Here is a 13,887-nt window from a genome sequence, read left to right on the forward strand (position 1 = left end):
TATAGTTGATTTACAGTGTTGTGTTAGTTTCTGGTGTACAGTAAAGTGATTCAGTTATACATATATATATACATCTTCCTTTTCATATTTGTTTCCATTATACATTATTATAAGATACGGAATATAGTTCCCTGTGCTATACAGAAGGACCTTGTTGTTTATCTATTTTATATATAGTAGTTTGTATCTGCTAATCCCAAACTCCTAATTTATCCCGCTCCCCCCTTCCCCTTTGGTAACCATAAATTTGTTTTCTATATCTGTGAGTCTGTTTGTTTTATAAATAAGTTCATTGGTATAATATTTTAGATTCCACATATAAGTGATACCATATATGTCTTTTTCTGTTTTACTTACTTCACTTAGTATGATAATCTCTAGGTCCGTTCATGTTGCTGCAAATGGCATTATTTTATTCTTTTTCATGGCCGAGTGGTATCCCATTGTATATATATACCACATCTTCTTTATCCATTCATTTTTCAATGAGCATTTAGTTGCTTCCATGTCTTGGCTTTTGTAAATAGTGCTGCTGTGAACACTGGGGTGCATGTATCTTTTTGAATTAGAGTTTTCCCCAGGAGTGGGATGCTAGATCATATGGTAACTCTATTTTTAGTTTTTTAAAGAATCTCCATACTGTTTTCCAGAGTGGCTGCACTAATTTACATTCCCACCAACAGTGTAGGAGGGCTCCATTTTCTTCACACCTTCTCCAGCATTTATTATTTGTAGCCTTTTTAATGATGGCCATTCTGACTGGTGTGAGGTGATACCTCATTGTAGTTTCTTTTTTTTTTTTTTTTGGCTGTGTTGGGTCTTCGTTGCTGCACGCGGGCTTTCTCTAGTTGTGGTGAGCGGGGGCTACTCTTCATTGTGGTGTGCAGGCTTCTCATTGTGGTGGCTTCTCTTGTTGCGGAGCACGGGCTCTAGGCACACGGGCTTCAGCAGTTGTGGCACGTGGGCTTCAGTAGTCGTGGCACGTGGGCTCAGTAGTTGTGGCACACGGGCTTAGTTGCTCTGCAGCATGTGGAATCTTCCCAGACCAGGGCTTGAACCCGTGTCCCCTGCATTGGCAGGTGGATTCTTAACCACTGCGCCACCAGGGAAGTCCCCTCATTGTAGTTTTGATTTGCACTTCTCTGATAATTAGTGATGTTGAGCATCTTTTCATGTGCCTATTGGCCATCTACATGTCTTCCTTGGAGAAATGTCTATTTAGGTCTTCTGTTCATTTTTTGATTGGGTTGGTTTTTTTTTTTGTTTTTTTTGTTTTTTTTTTGCGTTACGCGGGCGTCTCACTGTTGTGGCCTCTCCCATTGCAGAGCACGGGCTCCGGACGCGCAGGCCCAGCGGCCATGGCCCACGGGCCCAGCCGCTCCGCGGCACGTGGGATCCTCCCGGACCGGGGCACGAACCCGTGTCCCCTGCATCGGCAGGCGGACTCTCAACCACTGCACCACCAGGGAAGCCCGGGTTGTTTTTTTGTTATCGAGTTGTGTGAGCTGTTTGTGTATTATTGAAATTAAGCCCTTGTCGGTCACGTCATTTGCAAATATTTTCTCCCATTCCGTAGGTTGTCTTTTCGTTTTGTTTATGGCTTCCTTTGCTGTGCAAAAGCTTGTAAGTTTGATTAGGTCCCATTTTTAAATTTCTATTGCCTTGGGAGACTGACCTAAGAAAACATTGCTACGGGGCTTCCCTGGTGGCACGGTAGTTGAGAGTCCGCCTGCCGATGCAGGGGACATGGGTTCATGCCCCGGTCTGGGAAGATCCCACATGCCGCGGAGCGGCTGGGCCCGTGAGCCATGGCCGCTGAGCCTGTGCCCCGCAACGGGAGAGGCCACAACAGTGAGAGGCCCGCGTACCGCAAAAAAAAAAAAAAAAAAAAAAAAAAGAAAACATTGCTACGATTTATGAGAGAGCTTTAATTTTTAATGGTGAGGGTGGAAGTCCAGTTGAAGTGAGTTGAAGAGGGAAGAGAAGAAAAGTAGTCATCAGCATGAAGATAGTATGTGATTTCAGCCATTTAAAAAATATATAATATATACATGTTGAAGGTAATATAAAAAGGAATATGGCTGATTTTGTGGTAGGAGTATGGGGCTCATTAGTTTTGATTTTAAATGTTCTCTTTTTTGAAAAAGTACAGAGGTATTGTGTTTAAAAATAATATATCACATCAAAAATTGTACATGAATGTTCACAACAGCATTATTTATAATAGTCCAAAAGTGGAAACAAAACGAAAACAAAAAACCAAAAGTGGAAACAATCCAAATGTCCATCAAGTGATGAATGGATAAACAAAACGTGTATATCCATACAATGGAATATTATTCATCCATAAAAAGGAATGAAGTACTGACACATGTACCAACGTGGATGAACCTTGAAAACATTATGCTCAGTGAAGGAAGCCAGTCACAAAAGACCACACAATGTATAATTCTATTTATATAAAATGCTCAGAATAGGCAAATCCATAGAGAAGGAAGGTAGATTAGTGGTTGCCAGGGGCTGGAGGGAGGGGGAAATAGGGAATTACTACTAGTGGGTATGTGGTTTCTTTTGGGGGTGATGAAAATACTCTGGAATTAGTGGTGATGGTTGCACAACAGTGAATATACTGAAAACCTCTGAATTGTATACTTTAAAAGGGTGATTTTTATGGTACATGAATTATATCTCAATTTTAAAAATTACAGTTTAAGTACAGAACACTGAGGGAATAAGAATGAGTCCTTGAGTTTTCTGAGGTCCACAAATGAAGCCTGAACTTAAAACAACCATGCAGTTTCTCTGTATCCTGCCCTCCTCTTCCTCTCACAGGGCTACTACTTATCACCTCAAATATCCATCTCCACAGGGATTTATACGAAACCAAAGAAAGCAAAAGTGAAAAAAAAGGTGCAAACTATTAGAGATAGCTTATATATATAACTGTGAAAAGGATCACTTTCTCTCTCATTTGTAACTAACACTTTTCTAACACTGCTCAGCATGAATCTGACATCTTAACAGCAACTGTGAAGTCAGGAACTCCCTAAGCTGCTGAAACCAGGTTTCCACACCAATTTTTTGTTTTGTTTTGTTTAAGGCTAAACAAGATCCCCAGGTGTATGACTTCACATGGAGTTGCAGTTTCTTTCCAGTACACTGAAATGAAATACTCTGCCCAAAGCAAAAGTCACTAAAAGCAGTTTAAAGGAAAAAGATGCTTATAAACCAGGAGACCAGAAAAGTACATCAATTTGCAAGACAGACTCTAAGGGGGAAAAAATGCTATTTCCGAATCTACTTGTACAGATATGCCTCCCCGTCCCGAGTTTTCTCCACAGATCGGGCGCTTACTTGGTCCCCAGCCACACCCGAGCTGGGGTCAGGTAGGACACTGGCTGTCAGAGCCCGAGGCTCAGGGGAGCTTCTTCCGAGCACTTCTGGGCACTTTACACAGTTCCGCTCTTTTCTACTGAGAACACAGATGACAGACTTAAGTGGTAGCAGGATACATGTAAGCTATAGGTCAGAAGAAAATCTCTGCAGCATATACAGTCACTGGGTTTATCATGGGAAGGAAGTGCGGGACTCTCCTCTGAGTTTTGTAATTATACTAACACAATGACATTAACAGAAATCAAAATTTTTTAAAATTCTGCTATTTCCTAAAATTTTTTAAAAAGTTTGCCATCTCAATAAATCACACTTTCTTCTTTCCTATGCTCTCTTTTGGTTTTTCTCTACACACATACACAGTTCTTATATTTCAGATTTTAAAATATTTTTCTCTACTGCACATCAAATTATCAGCATTTCCCCAGTAATCATGCAGTATTTATAACCATATGTCCTATAATTTACTAATGTAGTCATCTGTAGATACAACATTTAAGCACCTAACAGCAATTTTTGCAATAAAAACAGTGCTGTGAGGAACTTGCCCTTTGAAGATTTTTTTAAATGAAGTATATTTGTCTAGTTTGGGAGAGGATTTGGATTTTTAAAAAATGTGCCTTTTCTACTTTATAGTGTCAGCTTTGTAAACAGAATCAAAGAATAGATTAGTAACAAATTATTGCTATTTGAGTTTAATACGTCACTTGAAGCAAGGTAATTAACCTAGTGATCCCTAAAATGAACCTAAAATTTTATAATATTATAATAATAGGACAGTGGAAAATTACTATTTTAATAGTTGGCTCTTGGGACTTCCCTGATGGCACAGTGGTTAAGAATCCGCCTGCAAGGACTTCCCTGGTGGCGAAGTGCTTGAGAATCCACTTGCCAATGCAGGGGACACGGGTTCAATCCCTGGTCCGGGAAGATCCCACATGCCGCAGATCAGCTAAGCCCATGTGCCACAACTACTGAGCCTGAGCGCCTAGAGCCCGTGCTCTGCTACAAGAGAAGCCACCGCATTGAGAAGCCCACGCACCTCAACAAAGAGTAGACCCCGCTTGCCACAACTAGAGAAAGCCCACGCACAGCACCGAAGACCCAATGAAGAAAGAAGGAAGGAAGGAAGGAAGGAAGGAAGGAAGGAAGGGCGGGCAGGAGGGAGGAAGGGAGGAAGGAAGGAAAGGAATCTGCCTGCGTCCGGGAAGAGCCCACATGCCACGGAGCAACTAAGCCCACGTGCCACAACTACTGAAGCCCGTGTGCCTAGAGCCTGTGCTCTAGGCAACAAGAGAAGCCACCGCAATGAGAAGCCCGCACACCACAATGAAGAGTAGCCTCTGCTTGCCACAACTCGAGAAAGCCCGCGTGCAGCAATGGAGACCCAACGCAGCCAAAAATAAATAAATAAATTTATTTAAAAAAGTAAAGTTGGCTCCAGAATGCTTCCCAGAGAGGAGGTTTATCTTTGGGAAAATATTTTGATAAGCTCCTTAAAGGTGGAAGGTAAACCTTGAAGCCACAGATTAGAAAAGGAGAGATCTATCGATTGTCTAGCAATGGAAATTTGGAGGTAGGGGTGGCCTGGACTACAGAGGGGAAGGGAACAGCAGTCCAGAGATGGGTAAGGAGCTGCATCCTTCAGGACAGAGCCACCCATGAGACAGTGACATGCTGCGTGCCTGGGAGTGGGGAGGCCTTAGGGGTGGACCAAATGCCTCTTAAGCAAAGAACAATCCAAACCCCAATTTAAGTTAGTGTGCTGTTGCAAGGTAATACCCCTTTGGCATACATACCTTCAAGAAAGCCTGCTGGACTCATAATAGCCTTGACTGTGGTTTGAGGGGAAAATCAAAGAAAGGTCTGAAAATAGGGATAATAATTCCTACCTTACACGTTGTTATGAGAATTAAAGAAGTTAAATTTGAAAAACCTGGGGGAGGGTGTTGGCCTTCTCACATAATGTGGGATATAGGGCTTATGTCCATTTTATTGACATTCCAAGGTAAGTGATTTAGACTGATTATGTAATGTACGTTTTATTAGCTTATCTTATTTCTTTATTTAGGTATATAAAATAACTACTTTTAAAAAATACAAGCTACACTTCAGCAATACCATGGAGTTTAGTTCCCTGACTTTACAATATTGTTCCCTTTCTCTTAAATGAACTCCATCAGTGGTCCTCAAACTGCAGAGTGTATCAGAATCACCTGGAGGGCTTCTTTAAAACCCAGACAGGGCTTCCCTGGTGGCGCAGTGGTTAAGAATCTGCCTGCCAATGCAAGGGACTGGGTTCGAGCCCTGTTCTGGGAAGATCCCACAGGCCGCGGAGCAACTAAGCCCGTGCGCCACAACTACTGAGCCTGCGCTCTAGAGCCCGCGAGCCACAACTACTGAGCCCGCGTGCCTAGAGCCCATGCTCCGCAACAAGAGAAGCCACTGCAATGAGAAGCCCGCGCACCGCAACGAAGAGTAGCCCCCTCTCACCGCAACTAGAGAAAGCCCGCGCACAGCAACAAAGTCCCAATGCAGCCAAAAATAAGTAAATAAATTAGAAAAACACAAAAACAGACAGCTCTTAAAACCCAGACAGCTGGGGTCCACCCCTCAGAATTTCTGATTCTGCAGATTCTACTCTCTACCCAGCACAGAAATCCTTTTTAAATGCAACTGATTATTTCCTTCTCCTCTTTAAAGCCCCTTTTCTTCCCTCTGACTTTTGGAAAAAAAGTCCAAATTTGTTAACTTGACTTTCAAGATTGCATGAGCTAGTAGTCCCTGCTGACCGTTCCAGCTTCATCTCTCAGCCTTGGACACTCGCTCGATGCTCCAGCCGCAGCACCCTTCTTTCAGACCTTAGAACCCACCACTTTCTCTTAGAGCATGCTGCTAAATGAAGCAATTACCACAGTATGGAAAGAAAGTCTCAAAACTTGAGCCCCACCAAACACCACGATAAAGCAGCTAGTGGCACTAATCTTCTAGAACTGGCTCCCCCCTCCAGTCACCCCAATCATTCTTGTTGAAAACATGTTTATTATTCACTTTATTCTTAATCTCCCCAGTGAAAAAGGCATCCAAATTTCTCAAACTGCCTCCTTCCAAACAGGCATCAGCTAAAGAGCAAAATGACCCAGGAATCAACACCTGGGTGCGCTCCACTCCCTCCACTCCCGCTCCCACAGGCTTACAGCTGGGGCTGTTTCCCCGTCCCTGAGTCAATATTTTCTTTGTGACCAGAGATAGTGTTCCTTCAGGCAAGATTTAGGCATGACTGTGCCAGGTAGAGCACGGACTGGAAACACAGACGAGGGAAACAGGACTCTCCCCGCCAGAACTCCACAAGCCCAGATATGGCTCTCCCTCTCCTGCACAGCAGCACCAGGTAAATGAGGCTCTCCTGTGCAGGCTTCTGCACCAGGCCCATCCACTCTAGGTCTTCCTGTAAAATAATCACCCAAGGTAATCTGATCACTTCCCTGAGTACCTCCCAGGATCACTCCCCTAAGATTTACAGCCTGGAAGCACCTGGACTGTGATAAGGAAAGCAGAAGCAATGTACTGCATGGACCTTCTGTCATTCCCACCACCAGGGCTGGGGAGCAACACCCTCCTTAGAAGTAAAAGTGAAACAAACAATGGGTACCTAACCTCAACTCGACATTCAGGTAGCTCTGAAAAATGCAGACAAGAGTTTTTGAGGAAAATAAAGCTCCTTGAGGGCTGACTGGCAAAAAAGGGCACTGAAATATTTATATTTAAAGCTTTATATTAACATAGGAGCTTCAGGCACTTAAAAGGAACAGATCATAAATATAGTTAACAAAGTCCCTATTCCTCATATAATTAAACCATAGAGGTCAAAAACTACCTTTAAGTCACTCATTTGGCCATACCATCTATATAATTACTGGGAATTTTTCATTTGCAGATATGAAAACACCTACCTAATAACCCTAGAGTATGGTAATCCAATCCTATGTACTTTGTGGCAGTGGTTAGATGGAGGTATTAGAAGGGAGATACAATGAAAGAAGGAAAAGTGTTTACTGAGCATTTACCATACTTACTAAGCACTCCCCATTTTACACTTGAGAAAACCAGGGCTCAGAGAGGTTAAGCAGCTTGTCCATATCAGTCAGTGAGTCAGAAGTGACTCCTAAGTGGTCCCTCTCTACCACACTGACTAGTACAACTGAGTTGTCAATTCTCCAGCACAGTGCTCTGGGAAGACACAGAAGCCACTTGTGCATGTGTAAGAACAATGTACCTTGACTTGGGAATGGAGCCCAGTGGGAGCCAGGCAGAGTTAAAACATGATACAAGCAACTGTATTAAGAAACATAAATTTTTGTGAAAATTCCAAATTAAATATAAATTAGGAGAGAATCCCCATAGTACAAGAGCAAATGAATTTCTCTAACAGACCTGCACCTATGTTTAGAGATCATTAGCTTCTTCAGTGCTGGGCGCAGGGCAAAGGCTCTTAGATCAGTCACGAATGATGGAGTTAGAAGGATCTTTGAGTTCATCTCCCTCTTACTTTTTTCAAAAGAAAGAAACTGAGGCTAAAGACATCAAAAGACTCATTTAAAGCCGTAAAGAGAGTAGGTGACACAGCCAGACTAGAAGCTAAGTCTGCTATTTCCACTATCCCAACCTCAAACTGAATCAAAAACTTGGGAACAACATGGTAACAGGCAAACTGCATTACACTCAGACCAGCATCATTATCACCAGAAATTTCAGGAAAGATGTCAGAGGAGGTTGTCCTCCTGCTGTTATAAACCTTAGGGTTAGACAATAACTTTTTTTTTTTTTGGCTGCGCGGCATGAGGGATCTTAGTTCCCCGACCAGGGATCAAACCCATGCTCCCTGCATTGGAAATGCAGAGTCTCAACCACTGGACGGCCAGGGAAGTCCCAGGAAGTTGCAATTTTAAATTAGGTGTTTAGGGAAGGTTCAATGAGAAGGTGATGTGAAGAACGTAAGGGGCAGGACTTCCCTGGTGGCGCAGTGGGTAAGAATCCGCCTGCCAATGCAGGGGACACGGGTTCAATCCCTGGTCTGGGAAGATCCCACATGCCGCGGAGCAACTAAGCCCATGCACCGCAACTACTGAGCCTGTGCTCTAGAGCCCGTGTGCCACAACTACTGAAGCCCATGCACCTAGAGCCCGTGCTCCGCAACAAGAGAAGCCACCGCAATGAGAAGCCCGCACACTGCAATGAAGAGTAGCCCCCACTCTCTACAACTAGAGAAAGCCCGTGTGCAGCAACGAAGACCCAGCATGACCAAAAATAAATAATTTAAAAAAAACTGTTAAAAAAAAAAAAAGAATGTAAGGGGCTGGGTGAAGCAGGGGTGTGAGACAGAGACAACAGGAAACCAGGCTGGCCATACAGGGAAAGGCAGGAACAGTCTGTTCTAGAACAATCTCTAGGGCTCAGAGTCTGGAGACTGAGATTTCAATCAGAGAATCATAATTGAGGAGAACTTTACAGGTCATTTAGTACAACTACCCATCACATTATTAAACACCTTTATTACAACTCTCAGGTGACCATCTTGTCACTGTTCCTCACCCTAAGTGCGCATAATACTACTATAAAGGGTAGTTGTGATGATTGAGCTAATAGAAGTAAAATTCTTAGAACTGTGCCAAGTCTATAGTAAACACCAATAAATAAGAGCTATTATCGAGTGGTGACAGTAGTAGTAATTATCCCAATTTTACAGATAAGCAAAATGAGGCACTGGGAAGCAATATCACTGTGTTAAGTTTTCAAAGTTTAAAGTGGTAGAGCCAGAATTTGAACTTTATTGTAGGTGCTAATTACTACATCCCACTGACTTCAAAAGCAAAAACAAAACAAAAAAGTGGTACTTGGACCACTTTTTTAATCCTATAACCTCAAGTCACACAAATTAATGATATTTACAAATGAAAACTCAAACACAAGAAGAGGGAAATGATCTGTTGTTTCATGTATTTAGAATGTTAGCTAGAAGGCTAACTAGATATCTAGGAAGACCAGGAATAGTTGTATGGTTTTGTTAAGGAAAAAAAAAAAATCTATTAGCCCTAATTGGAAATCAGGCCCTTCCCAAGAATAAGCCTTCTGATTACTGGACTGGTGCTTCCAATCTCATTTCTCACGTTAACTCTTACTGATAAAGGTATTTAATGATTCCAAAGAAATTAACTTCCCCAAACAATCCAGAACATTAGCACAGAAAAAAAATACATACAAAACCTACATCACAAACACTTAGAAAAAGCAGAGATGTGTTTATAACTGCAAAAGAGGCATAATATTGGAAGTGAAAACACACAGTTAACTGTGCCTACAGAAAAGAGGTGAACGTCTCTCTCCTCGTTTATGAATTGTGAGCATAAATTAACAAGCCTAAATGTTCAAAAAGGAGAGGTGATTATATGTATACTGTTTCAAACAATGGTGTCTTCAAAATCAGTTCACAAACCACACTGAACGTCAGCGTCGTTACTTCAGTCACATGGTGCTGCTGGGAGTCTAGCACCTCCCGCGAGCTGAACAACATCCTGTGAGGTATTCACTCCACAAACATCTACTGACCAGTGTTCTAGGAGAGAGGAGTGGGGTGGTGAAAAAGACAAAGGCCCTACTTTCACAGAGCTGACACTGTAGGCAGGTATTATGAAGAAGAAATTAAGGCTCAGGTCCCAGGTCTGGCAGACTCTAAAGCCTACACTGTATATTTCAACTGTACCATCTCTCACTGGCGAGATACAACTTCTAACAACTTCTAAAAGTCCACACCTAAGCATGCAGTCCTGACACCACTGTCTGGAACAACTTAGGGTTTCTCTCTGTTGGCAGTCCACTATCACCTTCTCAGTGAAGGCTTCCTCCCCCACTCCCAAGAGCAAAGACTGCTCGGTCAGGAGTTAACATACAGTGACATGTATGAAATTCTTTTTCTCCCTCATTAGCTCCTAAACTCCCTCAGGGCAAGAACCATCTCAGCCTCTTTGTTAAGTCTAGAAGATGGTACCTAAGGTAGGTATTCAATCAATGGCTGAGTGGAGTTCATGAGAAAAATTTCAATAGAGTCGAGGGGTGGGGGCCAGACTGCAATGAAATAAGGAGTAAACGGAAGAGAAGGGCATAGAGTTTGCTTTTTAAGGACAAATCTAGAAAGGAAACAGATGGGAAGTGACAGTAGTTTGAAGAAGAAAGGTGGCCACAGGAAAGGTGGGGTTTTTTGTTTTTTTCTTTGAGAATGAGAAAGACTTGAACATATATGTTGGTAGGGTAGTACAGTGCAGCAGGAAGAGCGGGGATGTCAGAATCAGAGACCTGAATTTGCATTCTGGCCCTGTCACTATGTCTGTGGACAAATCACTTAACCTCTGTACTTCAACTTACACACATATAAAATGACAACGATAAACCTGCACTTCACTGTGACGATTACAGCACTTGGCAAAGAGAAGAGATTCAGTAAGTGGTACCAATGATTATTACCGTATGTGGAAGCCTGGACTCTGGTGTGCTAACCCCTCCCACATAGTTTGTGCTTCAGTCCAGATTTCCTGTCTCACTCCTTGTGTAATATGTGACGGCAAAGAAACAAGATCCTTATTTCTCCTGTATGTGCCACCCTCTGTGCTATTCCACTTCCTTGTGACAGTCTGCATGAGCTCATGAATGGCTGCTGTGGAAAATTACTGATGTCACCAGCTGAGGAAGAGAGACAATCTGGAGAATAAGCAGATGAAACTGATGTTAAATTATCAAATGTACCAGATTTTGAGCTCCTGCCAAAGCGTTCATTGAGAACTAGGAAGAGAGAAACCAAAAACACAAACACACAGAACCTTGTTTAAGTTTCTAAGCCAACAAGGTGTCCCCAGCATCCACTCTGGGCACTGAAAGATGGCGGTATGATAAAAGAGATGATTCCTGAGGTCCTTTCTCAATATTTTACCCTGACGTCAGGTTCATTTCTGTGAGGTACCTCACCGACTCTTCTGTCAACCTGACAAGTTCCCAAATTCACAAGACTAATATTTAACAATTTTTGTTCACAGCCTTCTAAAGTTGATGCCATGGGTCGTGTTCACCTGTTACCTATATCTGGTCAAGAGAAACACCTCACCCCGGCCCTCTCTCCCAGATTACACACACCCATGCTTAAAAAGGGATAGAAGAGGGCTAAAGCCCAGGCTAATGTAACAATTAGTGATGAAAAGGCTACAGGCACCTGTGATTATTAAAAGACAGGAAAGATGTTGACTATTATTTAGAATCAATTACCAGCTAATTATGGAGAACACAAATAAATATGTAAAACAAAGAAAATATAACTCCATCGTTTAGAGTTCAGAGAGAACTGGAAGATACGGAAAAGAGATGAGGAGGAAATATATGTGTACCTACAAACTTAATCATAAACAATCACAAAAGCTACAAATAAACAAGTCGAAGTTGAAAATTCACTTTTTGTGAAACAGAGTCTGATTAGGAACTTGAATTTACCAAGAAAGAAAAAGAAGGGTAAAGAATATTCCAGACACCTCTAAATATCCCACCAAAGAGCAAGCAAAAAAGGGCCACCAACGCACCACAAATCGCATATGCAGCACAAGACTGGAAAATATGATACAGTCATTCGTCACCAAAAAGAGACTTTAAATCACCTCTCCCCCCCGCCCCATATAAAAAACATCTTGGATCTATCATTAAACCATGTATGAGAACAATTTTCAAAATTCCAATCCTAACCACACTGGCTGAGTCCTGGATAGTACATGCCTCCATTTCTCCAGCGTTAAAAACCCATATTACAGTGTGTTCAGAGTCTGGCCAGAATCTGAGCCTGTGTTCTGACCGCACACTTGAATCTTTAAGGTAAAGTTACAAGTCACACCTGAAGAGGACTCTGCTGCTGTAAACGTATTCGAAGCAGCCGTTTTATCAAAAAAACCCAAAATACAAAAAAGGTCGCCAGCCTGAGGTGCGGCTTCTGTAAATTGCTCCCAGCCGCAGGAGGGGGCCGTTATCGGGCTCGAGCCCCCAAGGCACTACAGCTCAGGCGCCGGGAGCCCCCCATTCCCGCTGGGCCGGCTGGGGGTCCCTCCCCGGGAGGCCGCCCCCCGCCCCGAGCACCGCCCGCGCCCCTCAGGCCTCGCGCCCGACCTCGAGGGCCCGGGCCTAGCCGGGACCCCAGCCCCGCGCGCCGCACGAGCGAGGGCCGGCCGGCGACGGCGCCGCCTTGCCCCTCGGCCCGTAAGTCCGTGGACCAGTCGGTCGGTCCACAGCCCCTAGCGTCCCCACCGGAGGGGCATGGGTGGGCGCCGGGCCCCGCAGACCCAGCGAGTCTCGGCCAACCTCTCGCTCCGCACTCACCTGCCCCGCGGGGTACGTCCAGCTGCCCCGCAGCCGCGGGTCTCCGCCACCACCGTGCCAACGCTTGTCAGGCTCCAGGCTCAGTCCTTGTCGGCCCTCGGCGGCGCCACCGCGCACGCGCGCTGGGCCGAGCGGGCGGCCGCGAGGCATGCTGGGGGCTGTAGTCTTTCGGATCCGTTGGCCGGGAGCTGCGGTGGGGTCTGCGCGCTTCTGGACCCCGCACACCAGCCCCCTTTCGGAGACTAGGCCGCGTCCTCCGCCGGGGGGATTGGGGGGGTGGGGGGTACTGGGGGTGGAGGTGGAGAGGCGACCTTCGAAGCCCAATTTTGGCCTAGCGATGCCCACCTGGCCTCCCGTCTGCGCTGCAGCCCTACGAGTTAGGGGAATATGGGGTCGACCAGTGGTCAGGATGGGGGATAGACGCGGCAGGGCTCTGGGAAGGAGCGGCTTACCTGATATTCATTTTCTAAACATTTAAGTGCCTTCTTTACGGGTGTACAAACCAGTCCTAGGCCAGCCTGATCCACTCTTACACAATTCACAAGCCTTGGAAGGAGCCGCAACTAGTAACAAATTGGTTGAAGTCCTACCCAAGACATTCAATCTTCACGCATAATGCAATGAGAGGGTGTAGTCAGAGGCCTGCATTTGAGTCTATCAACCATGCTAACATTTGGCTCACCCATAAAATGAGAATGTGAACTTGTGGTGGTTGTGAGAACTGGATGCTGTCTGAGAAAATGTTAAAGTGCAGTACGAATGAACAGTCCATGATGGCAGCAGCGCCCGTCTCCATTTGATATCCAGGTCCCAGTGGACATCAGGCTCTAGTTTTAAAAAAAAGAAAAAGAAAAAAAAAAAGCACTTGCCATGTTTTAGAAAGGTCACCAAAAGCTATAACAGGATTACAGGAATATTTTTCTAGAAACTTCACCCTACTCTGAAGAGATATACCACAATTTCGTTTTAGAGCTGCTTATTAACCTGAGCTCAGGTTCCTAAGGGTGTTCCAAGGTGGGGATGATGCAGTGAATTAATGGGAACCACAGGTGAAGCCTACAAAACACACTAAGGCATTCTCAATCATGACCG

General features: G+C 44.2%; 1 protein-coding gene across 11 annotated transcripts in view; it reads right to left on the reverse strand.

Moving 5' to 3' along the window:
* Window positions 1-12,946, reverse strand: part of SGSM3 (small G protein signaling modulator 3) — a 35,547-nt gene extending 22,601 nt beyond the window's left edge. For 9 of the 11 annotated variants that reach the window (XR_004528825.2, XM_033866003.2, XM_033866002.2 and 6 more), the window contains exon 1: window positions 12,796-12,946. The gene's annotated coding sequence lies outside the window, so the exon portion shown is untranslated. The remainder of the gene's footprint in view (window positions 1-12,795) is intronic. The other 2 variants (XM_073788144.1, XM_033865996.2) reach the window with 2 other exon arrangements.
* Window positions 12,947-13,887: the final 941 nt, after the last annotated feature.

This window comes from Tursiops truncatus, chromosome 11 (genome assembly GCF_011762595.2).
Source record: "Tursiops truncatus isolate mTurTru1 chromosome 11, mTurTru1.mat.Y, whole genome shotgun sequence".
In the NCBI taxonomy this organism is placed as follows: Eukaryota; Metazoa; Chordata; class Mammalia; order Artiodactyla; family Delphinidae; genus Tursiops; species Tursiops truncatus.